This window comes from Cervus elaphus, chromosome X, assembly GCF_910594005.1.
Source record: "Cervus elaphus chromosome X, mCerEla1.1, whole genome shotgun sequence".
NCBI classification, from domain to species: Eukaryota; Metazoa; Chordata; class Mammalia; order Artiodactyla; family Cervidae; genus Cervus; species Cervus elaphus.
In genome coordinates, this window is record NC_057848.1 from 138,389,122 (window position 1) to 138,400,806 (window position 11,685).

The following is an 11,685-nucleotide window of genomic DNA, read 5'->3' on the forward strand; positions in this document are numbered from 1 at the left end:
ATAAGGCATTCTATGCTCTGGGAAAACCCAGAAAATCAGGCCTTCAGATAGGCAGATGTTTTCAGATAAAGATTTTTATGAGTCCAAATTCTTGCATCTTCTCATATCTAGAGAAACACCAATGTCACGAAACAATGTGTGGACCTGGTTCTCCTGGCTAGCACCTCAGCAGCTTTCCTACTCCTATTAATTTTGGGGCCATACATCTTTAACTTTCTTGTTAAGTTTGTTTATCCAAAGAGCAGTACGACAGGAATATCCCCCAGGCAACACCCAGACAGTGCTGGAACAAGCTGCCTTATCATTCTGTGGACTCTCATCTCCCTCCATAAATGCACTGCGAGGTCCTCGGGCTATTCTCCCTTTGAGATCTTATACGGGAGAGCACCCCCAGTAATTAAAAAAAGCTCAAGGGAGACCACCAACAGCTAGTTGACCTGGAGATGTCCCAACACCTCCAGGCCCTGGGAAAAGTCTTCTGCCACAGGGCCCGAGAAACCTGAGAATGGACAGCCATTCCACTGGGCAATTGGGTTCATCCCTATCAGCCAGGAGATGAGGTAGGGGTTAAAGATTGGAAAAAGGAACCACTTCAGCCAGTTTGGACAGGCCCTCACACGTTCGTCCTGGCAACCCCTACTGGTGATAAAGTTATAGGTGTCATCCCTTGGATCCACCACACCAGAGTCAAGAAGACTTCCTGTGATGAGGACACCTGGAAAGCAGTTTGGAACCCCAAAAACCTCCTCAAGGTCTGGTTCCAAAAATAACAACCCTCACCCACAAAGGACGCTGAGCCCTGCTCTAGTCATTCTGGAAGCTGACTAGACAATGCACAGCAGAAGCTTGAGGATTCTTCAGCCTTGCTCCCAGACACACTCTGCCGGCTGGCTGGTCAATGCACAGCAGAAGCTTGAGGATCCCGCTATCAAAATTTCAATGGATTTTCATTGTCAACCTTGACCTCTATCCCTGACTGGTATTATTGCTGTGCTTGTTGCTATAGGACTAGCTTCAGTCACACCCCAGGACTGGGATTTGGGTCAGAAGTTGCAGTTAACTATCTGTTATCTCACTGTAGTGGGAAGCCTCATTCTTATTACATGTCTCTTATGATCAATTCTCCCTACTAACTAAACTGCTCACAGTATAGCTGACCCCCCTTCATGATAGGCTCAGTTGCTATAGCCGTGACAACCCAAAGATGGGGAGAAAACCTATTGCTCATGTTCAGTTACCTCTTATGTGCAGGCTGCTTTGCAGCCTTTTGGTGTCCCTTGCTGTAACAGATGGTGCCGCCCCCATCAGGGCCTTTTCTTTGTTTGTGGGACACATGCTTACTTATGTCTACCAGTCAATTAGATGGGTAATTGCACCTTAGCTTTCCTCACTCCCCAGATGAATATTGTCCCTAACCACCAGACTCTCACCATACCTCTGGTCAAAAAGAGCCATCCAGTTTATAACCTTACTAGTTGGTCTGGCAATCATGGGTGAGATAGGTATGGGAATAGGAGGAATTGCCTCATCAACCACTTTTATCATACACTATCTGAAGACTTCACAGATGACATTGAGAGAGTAGCCAATCTTTAGTGGCCTTCCAGGACCAACTAGATTCCCAGGCTGAGGTGGTTTTACAGAATAGGAGAGGGCTAGACCTACTGACAGCTGAAAAGGGAAGTCTCTGGCACTTCCTGAATGAAGAATACTGCTCTTATGTAAACCAATCAGAAATAGTCAGGGACATGGCCCAATGGCTAAGAGAACAAATCATAAAAAGGAGAGAAAAACTAGCTAATTCCTGGGGTAAATGGAGCAATATCTGGAGCTGGGCATCGTGACTTCTCCCTTTAACAGATCCTCTCTTCATGTTCTTTGCAGAGCTCTTGTTTGGCCCTTGTATTCTCAATACAATTACCCAGTTCGTAACCTCTCAGATTGAATCCATAAAGTTACAAATGGTAGTAGTTCAATACAGCCCCCTAAACGATGGGGAGCTCTGAACATCCTACCAAAAAAATGAGCTGATGCTTTCTACAAGGAGTAATAGAAGTATCAAGAGGGGGGAATGAAGAAGTTAAAATTTTACATAACCTCCTTTTCCTTCTGCCTCTGTAACTCAGCTTGCCCCTTGCAAAGTCTAGATCACGAACGTCAAGAAGTCTCAGAAAGTGGGGACTTGCAATACTAGGAACTGGAGTTTATTTCACTCACCCTTGTTCTGCTCTTAGCAATCGCCCAGCCCCTGAAAACCTGCTTAATCATGCCTGTCCAGGCCAGGTATCCCCCTCCCCATCTTGACCACTGTTCCCACGCATGCAAAACCCCTTACTTTAAACCAGCCTATTAACAGCTAGTGTTGCCCACTCCAGTCTGTCTATATACTCTGTAACCCCTTTGTTTGGGGCTCAGAGCTTGGAGTGTTACCTCCTCTGGGCCTGCCAGCGTAATGAACCTGAGTTCTCCAACTCTCCAAGTGTGGTGCTTGGTTTCTCGAGTACTGGTTTCTGCAACAATATTAGATTGTTAGTTGCTCAGTTGTGTCCGACTCTTTGTGACCCCATGGGCTGTAGCCTCGCCAGGACCCTCTTCCATGGAATTCTCTAGGTAAGAATACTGGAGTGGGTTGCCATTGCTTTCTACAGGGATCTTTCCAACTGAGGGATCAAACCCAGGCATACTCTTTACTATCTGAGTCACCAGGGAGATTACAGTTCCTTAAATATAATAAAAGCAAAAATGACTAAAGAAAAAAGTCATATTGCACTTCATCTAAATGAAATATTTTATTCACCAAAAGGCTAAAAAAAGTCAAAAGACGGCCCACATGGTGGGTAAAAATATTTGCAAGTTATATATCTGATAAGCACCTAGAATCTAGGATATATAAAGACCTCCTACCACTCAAGGACAAAAAGATAAAAAACTCAATTGAAAAAAAATGGGCAAAAGGCATGAATACATTAAAGAAGATACACAAATGGCTAATAAACACAAGCAAAGATGCCTGGTATCATTAATCATTGGGGAAATATAAGTCAAAACCACAATGAGGTACCACCTCACACCTATGACTGCAATTTTAAAAAAACAGATAAGAAGTGTTGATGAGGAGGTAGAGAAATTGGACTACTCATACGTCGTAAGGGTAAAGCCCCTATAGGAAATATTTTGTCAGTTCCTTAAAATAATTTAGATACAGTTTTACCATATTACCTAGTAATTTCACTTCTAAGTATATAGACAGGAAACTATAAGCATATGTTCACATAAAAACTTGAACATAAATGTTAACAGCAACATTATTCATAATAGCCCCAATTTGGAAACAGCCTAAATTTCCACCAACTGAAGAATGGGAAAACAAAATGCGTTGTGTACACACACACACACACACACACACACAGGAATATTATTAAGCCATAAAAACAATGAAGTACTAATACATTCTACAACATGGATCAACGTTGTAAGTGTTATACTAAGTAAAAACCCAGATGCAAAAGGCCACATATTACATAACCCTATTCATGTGGAAGGTCCATGAGACATCCATTGAGGTAGAACATAAGTTAGTGGTTGCTGGGAACAGGATAATGGAGTGACTGCTTAATGGGTACACCATTTCCTTCCAACATGAGGAAAACGTTCTTGAATTATTTATTGGTGATGGTTTCATAGCCTTGTGAATACCATCAAAACCACTGAATTGTACATTTTTAAGTGGTTAAAATTTCGTATTATGTGAACATTACCTCAATTAAAAAAAACATAACTGCCAAAATTACAAAAATACAATTCAGCAGGTATATGACCCCTTTGAAAAAGGGAACAATATTAGCCAATAAAGCTGGTCAAGTGAATTTGAAACATTTACTACTTTCTGCAAATCTAAGAACAGAAAAGCCATTTTAAATTATTCATTACACTGATGCTCAAGGGAAAAAAAAAAGACATTTCATTTTATAAGAATTTCATTCAATTTATACATGGTCCTTTTCTACTAATGTTCCCATGAGGCCAGTTTAAATATAGATCTGAGCGAAAAGGGGCTGATTTACCCCTTCTGTTTACATTTTTTCCTGCCACAGTCATGTCATATATGACATACTTTGGGTAGTAACCTCAGACATAGATAGAATGAAGTCCACCTTCAGAAAAGATCATGATGGTACAGGTATGTGCCATCATTTTAATAAGTTAGTTGGATGAATTCACAAAAAGGATGTATGTTTGTTAAAACGAATAGATGATGCAGAAGTGGAAGAAACAGCTAATATGATAGATGACAGAATCAACTGTCAAGATCTTGACAAGTGGATACGTAAGCTAAAATTAGTAAGGTGATGTGTTTATATCCTGTAAGAATACATATGAATTTCCTTACTCAAGATTTTTTAAAAATCCATTGCATATATAAACAGGTTAGAAAACCATAAATAAGTGGTCATTTATGTTAAAATTACAACAGTAGCAGCAAACAAACACAAACTCTGGAGTTTTATTTGACTTCAAGTTCAATATAAGTCCCTGGTTGCAAGTCCACTGCCATGAAACTCATTTGGAAAATGTGATGAAGCTATATAGCAAAGTTGCCTTTAGGGGATGAAATACATTCTAGAAATGCTTCAGTAGGAAGTCCTTGCATTCCTTTTGATGTATGACCTCCTGACTCCACATATCTTATTTGTGTCAGGGGAAGCCAGCACATTACACACAAAAATATACCAAATAACACCAGAAAGTCTGATTATATCTCTCTTTTCTATAGGTTCCTCATTTAATTGAAATGTCTCACTTTATTTATCGAAAAAAATGAAATGAGGTCATTCTTTAACACCATATACAAAAATAAGTTCAAAATTGATCTAAAGACCTAAATGTGAGACTGGACACTATAAAATTCCTAGAAGAAAACATAAGCACAACACTCTCTGACATAAATAAATAGATGACTCAGAGAACAAACTTATGGTCAGCAGGGGAAAGGATGGGGGAACAGGATAGATACAGAGTTTGAGATTGACATGTACACACTGCTATACTTAAAATGGATAACCACAAGGACCTATTGTGTAACACAGGGAACTCTGCTCAATGATACTTGGCAGCCTGGATGGGAGGAAAGCTTGGGGGAGAAAGCATACATGTTTATGTATGGCTGAGTCCTTCCGTGGTCCACCTGAACCTATCACAACATTATTAATCTGCAATACTCCAATATAAAATAAAGTCAAATCACTTATCAGGGAACTATATTCAATATCCTGTAATAAACCATAACAATAAATACATAAAATTAGAACTTTTAATAACAAAAGCCAGCTTCTAGCATTTGTATCGGTTGAAATTTGACATGGGCTGAGCAGGTGGCGCAGTGGAAAAGAATCTACCTCCGATGCAGGAGACAGAAGAGGTGTGAGCTTGATCCCTGGATCAGGAAGATCCCCTGCGGGAGAGCATGGCAACCCACTCTAGTATTCTTGTCTGGAGAATCCCACGGACAGAGGAACCTGACAGGCTACAAGTCCACAGAGTTGCAAAGAGTAGGAAACAATTAAAGCAACTGAGCACACAGGCGTGCACAGGATAATATAGAATGTTCTCTTTCTAGGGGAAAGGTTGGAGATATTTTTCGGCTGTCCTTTTTAAAACACTGTGATGTCCTAAAGTCAGGATACCTCAAGCATTCAACTCTACCTGTTGCTGTTTATGTGTAGGCAGAAGGAACAGCAATCAACTTTTTCTTTTGAGGCAATAAAGGGTAAATCTTGCAATACCAGCCGCTTCATGAACAATTATTACATTGCCTTTACCTGTATACATCTAGAGGACAGAAGTGAAAGCAATCCTAGTGAAAACTTTAGAAGGAAAACAGAGGAAAAATTTTGATCAATAAAAGGACAAATTCTGAAATGTTATAACAAATAAGTAGCCAGATTCTCCATTAATAAATCACTACTGATCTTTATGAAAGAGCCAAATTTCCCTTTCCTCATTATTCCTTCTTCAAAAAACAGTTATACTAAGGGCAAATTTTAAAAAAGTGTGCACCCAATGTATCAGTACAAGGGTCCTCACCTGATGGATCAATTACTGATTGAATTTAGTGTTCTGAGTGCATAAAAGGTCTTCTCATATGATCTGATCTTTCTTTCCTTTACCTGTGTTCTCTGTTACTCCTTACTTATATGTGGCTGGGTCCCATTGAGAACCTCTATCCTTTTTTTCCATTCACATGTCTGTTCTTGTTCACAGAAGTAGGGTCTAAGGGCCAGGATTTACCATGAAAACTGGGTGCTGCCTTTTGCCTAACTGAAATAGTAAACAAAAATTTTGATTTTGGGGCTATGGAATCCAGGACAATAAAGGACAGAAACAACAAGGACCTAACAGAAGCAGAAAACCTTAACCAGGAATGGCAAGAATACACAGAAGAACTCTACAAACAAAGGTCTTAATGACCTGGATAACCACGATGGTGTGGTCACTCACCTAGAGCCAGACATCCTGGAGTGTGAAGCCAAGTGCGAGTTCGGAAGCATTAGTACAAACAAAGCCAGTGGAGGTGATAGAATTGCAGCAGAGCTATTTCAAATCTTGAAAGATGATGCTGTTAAAGTGCCACACTCAATATGTCAACAAATTTGGAAAACTGAGCACTGGCCACAGGACTGGAAAAGGTCAGTCTTCATTCCAATCCCAAAGAACTGCAATGCCAAAGAATGTTCAAACTACCGTACAACTGCATTCATTTCACATGCTAGCAAGGTAATGCACAAAATCCTTCAAGCTAAGCTTTAGCAGTGCATGAACTGAGAACTTCCAGATGTACAAGCTGGATTTAAAAAAGGCAGAGGAATCAGAGATCAAACTGCCAACATCTGCTGCATCACAGAGAAAGAAAGGGAATTAAAAAACTTCTATTTCTGTTTCAATGTTGTTTCATTGTGTCATTTCACAACAAACTGTGGAAAACTCTTAAAGAGGTAGGAATACCAGACCACCTTACCGGTCTCCTGAGAAATCTGTATGCAGGACAAGAAGCAATAGAACCAGGCATGGAACAATGGACTGGTTCAAAATTGGAAAAGGATTATGCCAAGGCTGTATATTGTCACCCTGCTTATTTAACGTATATGCAGAGTACATTATGCAAAATGCCGGGCTGGATAAATCAGCTGGAATCAAGATTTCTAGGAGAAATGTCAACAGCCTCAGATATGCAGATACCTCTCTAATGGCAGAAAGTAAAGAGGAACTAAACAGTCTCTTAATGAGAGTGAAAGAGAAGAATGAAAAAGCTGGCTTAAAAGTCAACATTGACAAAACAAAGATCATGGCATGTGGTCCCAGTGAAGAGGAAAAGTTAACATTTTACATAACCTTCTCCTCCTTCTGCCTCTGTAACTCAGCTTGCCCCTTGTGAAGTCTAGATCACGTAGGTCACGTAGTCTCAGAAAGTGGGGATTTGTAATACTAGGAACTGGAGTTTATTTCACTCACCTTTGTCCTGTTCTTTGCAATCACCCAGCCCCTGAAAGCCTGCTTAATCATGCCTGTCCAGGCCAGTCATACCCCTCCCCATCTTGACACTGTTCCCACTCATTCGAAACCCCTTAGTTTAAACCAGCCTATTAACAGCTAGTGTTGCCCACTACAGTCTGTCTATAAAAGCTCTATAATCCCTTTGTTCGGGGCTCAGAGCTTGGAGTGTTAACTCCTCTGGGCCCGCCGCCGTAATAAACCTGAGTTCTCCAACTCTCCGAGTGTGGTGCTTGGTTTCTCGAGTTCTAGTTTCTGCAACACCATCACTTCACAGCAAATAGATAGGAAAAGAGTGGCAATAGTGACAGATTTTACTTTCTTGGGCTCCAAAATCACTGCAGAAGGTGAATGTAGCCATGAAATTAAAAGGCACTTGCTCCTTGGAAGAAAAGCTGTGATGAACCTAGACAGTGTATTAAAAAGCAGAGACATTACTTTGCCAACAAAGGTCCATATAGTCAAAGCTATGGTTTTTCCAGTGGTCATGTACGAATGTGACAGTTGGACCATAATGAAGTCTGAGCACCAAAGAATTGATGCTTTCGGAATGATTTGTTGGAGAAGACTCTTGAGAGTCCCTTGGACTGCAAAGAGATCCAACCAGCCCATCCTAAAGGAACTCAGTCCTGAATCTTCACTGGAAGGACTGTTGCTGAAGTTGAAGTTCTGATACTCTGACCACCTGATGCAAAGAGCTGACTCATTGGAAAAGACCCCGATGCTCGGAAAGACTGAAGGCAGGAGGAGAAGGGGCGACAGAGGATGAGAAGGGCAGATGGCATCATTGACTCAAGAGGCATGAATTTGATCAAACTCATTTTTTTTTCCAGTTTGACAGGACCTCTTTATTTCTGTATCTCTTATGTACGTTTCTTGGGAAGATGGGCGAAGTGGGACTGAAGTAATTCTGGATCCCTGGCCCAGCTCCAAAGTAACACCACTCCCTAACAGGACCCCAATCATTTGATTCCCAAGACAGTTGATTGAAATCTCCCCTTCTTGGTCAGGCAAAATAATGACCACTTGCCTGAGTTGTCCCACAACAGTGGGTCCTGATAAAGCATGTAGAAAACTAACCAGGAGAATGGGTGAGGAGCCAAAAGGAGGGAGGAGACACCAGTCCACAATTTGTCTTGTAACACTAAGCTGGAAGAATTTTAGAGGGGCCAAAAGGAAGAATGAGGAGATGATATGTCCTGCTGACCTCCCAGAAACCCTCACATTAGAATCCAGCAAGATGACTGGCCAGAGACAACCCGGAAAGCTAACACCATTACCGTAAAACCTGAGACTGTGAGCCAGCTGGCAGAGCAGTTCTGGGCTCCCTCACCCTGCGGCTCTCAGCCTGGGCGCCTTTCCCAGTAGTCTCTTGCTTTGTTAGCACTTGTGTCGTTCATACCCGATGTTAGACAACAGCCCACTCACGGGACCTAGAAGGTGCAATTCATTTTGCCCCAAATAAAAGTTAACTCTCAAGTTGTACATCGTTTCTTAGTCGACACTGTCTCCTGGGTGATAGACCTCAGTTCAGTTCAGTTCAGTTGCTCCGTCATGTCTGACACTTTGCAACCCCATGGACTGCAGCACGCCATGCCTCCCTGACCCTCTGCAACTCCTGGAGTTTACTCAAACTCATGTCCATTGAGTCGGTGATTCCATCCAACCCTCTCATCCTCTGCTGTCTACTCCTCCTGCCTTCAGAGACCTCATTAGGCCCCAATTAAAACTTAACTCACAACTCTCACATTCTGCTTTTCTTTTTTCAGTTGAAGTATTGACAGGAATATTGATGAAGACTATCTTCCATTGCACCAGAGAAGTTAGAGCAGAGGCCGACAAAATTTCTATAAGATACTCTGTGTATATAAAGGTTTTTTGTATTATCTTCACAAATCACAGATATTAGTGATACTAAGATTGTAAAACGAAAGGAAGAAGAAAAGCTTAAATGATTATCAGCAAAAGCAATGCCTCTTAAAATGTATTTTGCTATGTCTCAATACTTTACAAACCAAATACAAATGAATTCTAGAAATCAGGGAAGCCTGAGAAGATAAGTATCAGACAAATCTCAAGTATGTTTCACAATCATTTTGTGGCAAGCATAAGAGCCTAATGTCCAGAGCAGCAAATGCTACATTAATTCATCTCCTTCCTGAAATTTTCCATTCTTCCTTCTTCACATGTCAAAGGCAGCCATAATGTCTGCATATTTCTTATACAAATTTTATTGGCATTTTCTAACCTTTACCATTGCATCTTTATCTTCCTTTTGGGCCTGTTTCCATTTTATAAAGACATCATGCTATCAAAATCTCCAGACAGGAAAGATGGGGGCTAGCCAGTTCTCAGGCAAAGCTAATAGGATTTCAATACCTTTTGTTAACCCTTTGGAAATGCCAAGCAATGATTTACAACTCCTCACCCCTGCAGGGCCTTTGTAAAGGGATCACTGAGATGGTGTGAAACACCTGGAACCATGCAGAATGAAAGGCTCTGGGCAGTAGGAATGCTTTGCAGGCACTGGGCCCGAAGGCCAAGGTGTGGACCATCCATGAAGAAAGGGATAAAGGGAAAAATAGCGGAGCTTTAACCGGAAGCCTGTATCCTAGACTCACTGAGGGTGAAACTATGCAAAGCCTGTATTTATGGAAAGTCATGTTTTATTGGAACTGAATAAATACCACAACATGTACAGAAACTAGAAATAGGCCTATAGATATACACGGACATATAAATACATATATTGCACATATTAAACAGAATACATGAATGTGTTCTTTTTTCTTGGGTTGTTTTCCAAAATCCAAAGTATTTTAGAACATATGCATGCCAAAGAATTTCTAGTCGTTAAGTTGGGCGTCCAAATGTTTGGGACCCTACAGACTGTAGCCCACTAGGCTCCTCTGTCCATAGGATTCTCCAGTTAAGAATACTGGAATATTGTAAAGTAATTAGCCTCCAACTAATAAAAATAAATGAAAAAATAAAAATAAAAACGATAGAAAAAAAAAAAAAAGAATACTGTAGTGGGTTTCCATTTCCTCCTCCAGGGGATATTCCTGACCTAGGGATCGAACCAGTGTCTCTGGCATCCTCCCGCATTGGCAGGTGGATTCTTTACTACTAAGCCACCGGGAAAGCTCATTATTTTAGAGCAAGGGGTCAACAATTTTTTATTTTTTCTGTAAAGGGCCAAATAATAAATATTTTAGGCTTTGTGTGCTGCATATAGCTTTGACTACTCAGCTCTTTTGTCACAGTTCTAAAGCAATCACACACAACATATAAACAAACAGGCATGGTCGTGTTTCCATGAAACTTTATCTATGGACACCAAAATGTTCATGTCACAAAATATTCTTTTTTTTTTTCCCCAACTATGCAAACACGTAAAAACCACTGTTAACTCATATGCTGTACAAAAAATAGGTGGCAAGCGGAATTTGGCCCATAGGCCATGGTTTACTGACCTTTGTTTTAGAGGATCAAGAGCCGTAGGATGAAATAAAATTTGATGCTATTTGAAAACTGGAACTATTTTAGATTTATGGAACATCTAAGCAAAATTGGCCCCTCCTACTGGATATATCTGCTTTGAAGCACTCCAATAATCACTAGGTGGCTCTGTACTGTCTCCTCTGTATTTGCGCTTCTCACCCATGCTCTGCAGGGCACTCAGCACTAGATGGCGCCAAAACCTGAAAATGTGCCTTCTCTTTTTCTTTTTTTAATCTTCCCAAGTTAATACACTAAATATAGAAATCATTTATTTTCTGGGTATAGCAAGATATATCTAATCGATCTCTGTTTTTACTCCCAGAATGTTAGTTTAAAAATTAAAAATTAGAATTAAACTAATTAAAAATTAGTTTAATGTCAGCTTACAAAAGAAAGTCAAAGTGTAGTCACTCAGCGCAGGCTGACTCTCTGCAACCCCAGGGACTGTAGCTGGCCAGGCTCCACTGTCCATGGAATTCTCTCGGCAAGAAAGCTGGAGTGGATGGCCATTCCCTTCTGCAGGGGATCTTTCTAACTCAGGGATTGGACCTGGGTCTCCTGTGTTGAAGGCAGATCCTTTACCATCTGAGCCACAAGGGAAGGCTCAGCTTACAAAGTGGGCCTTATTTAAAT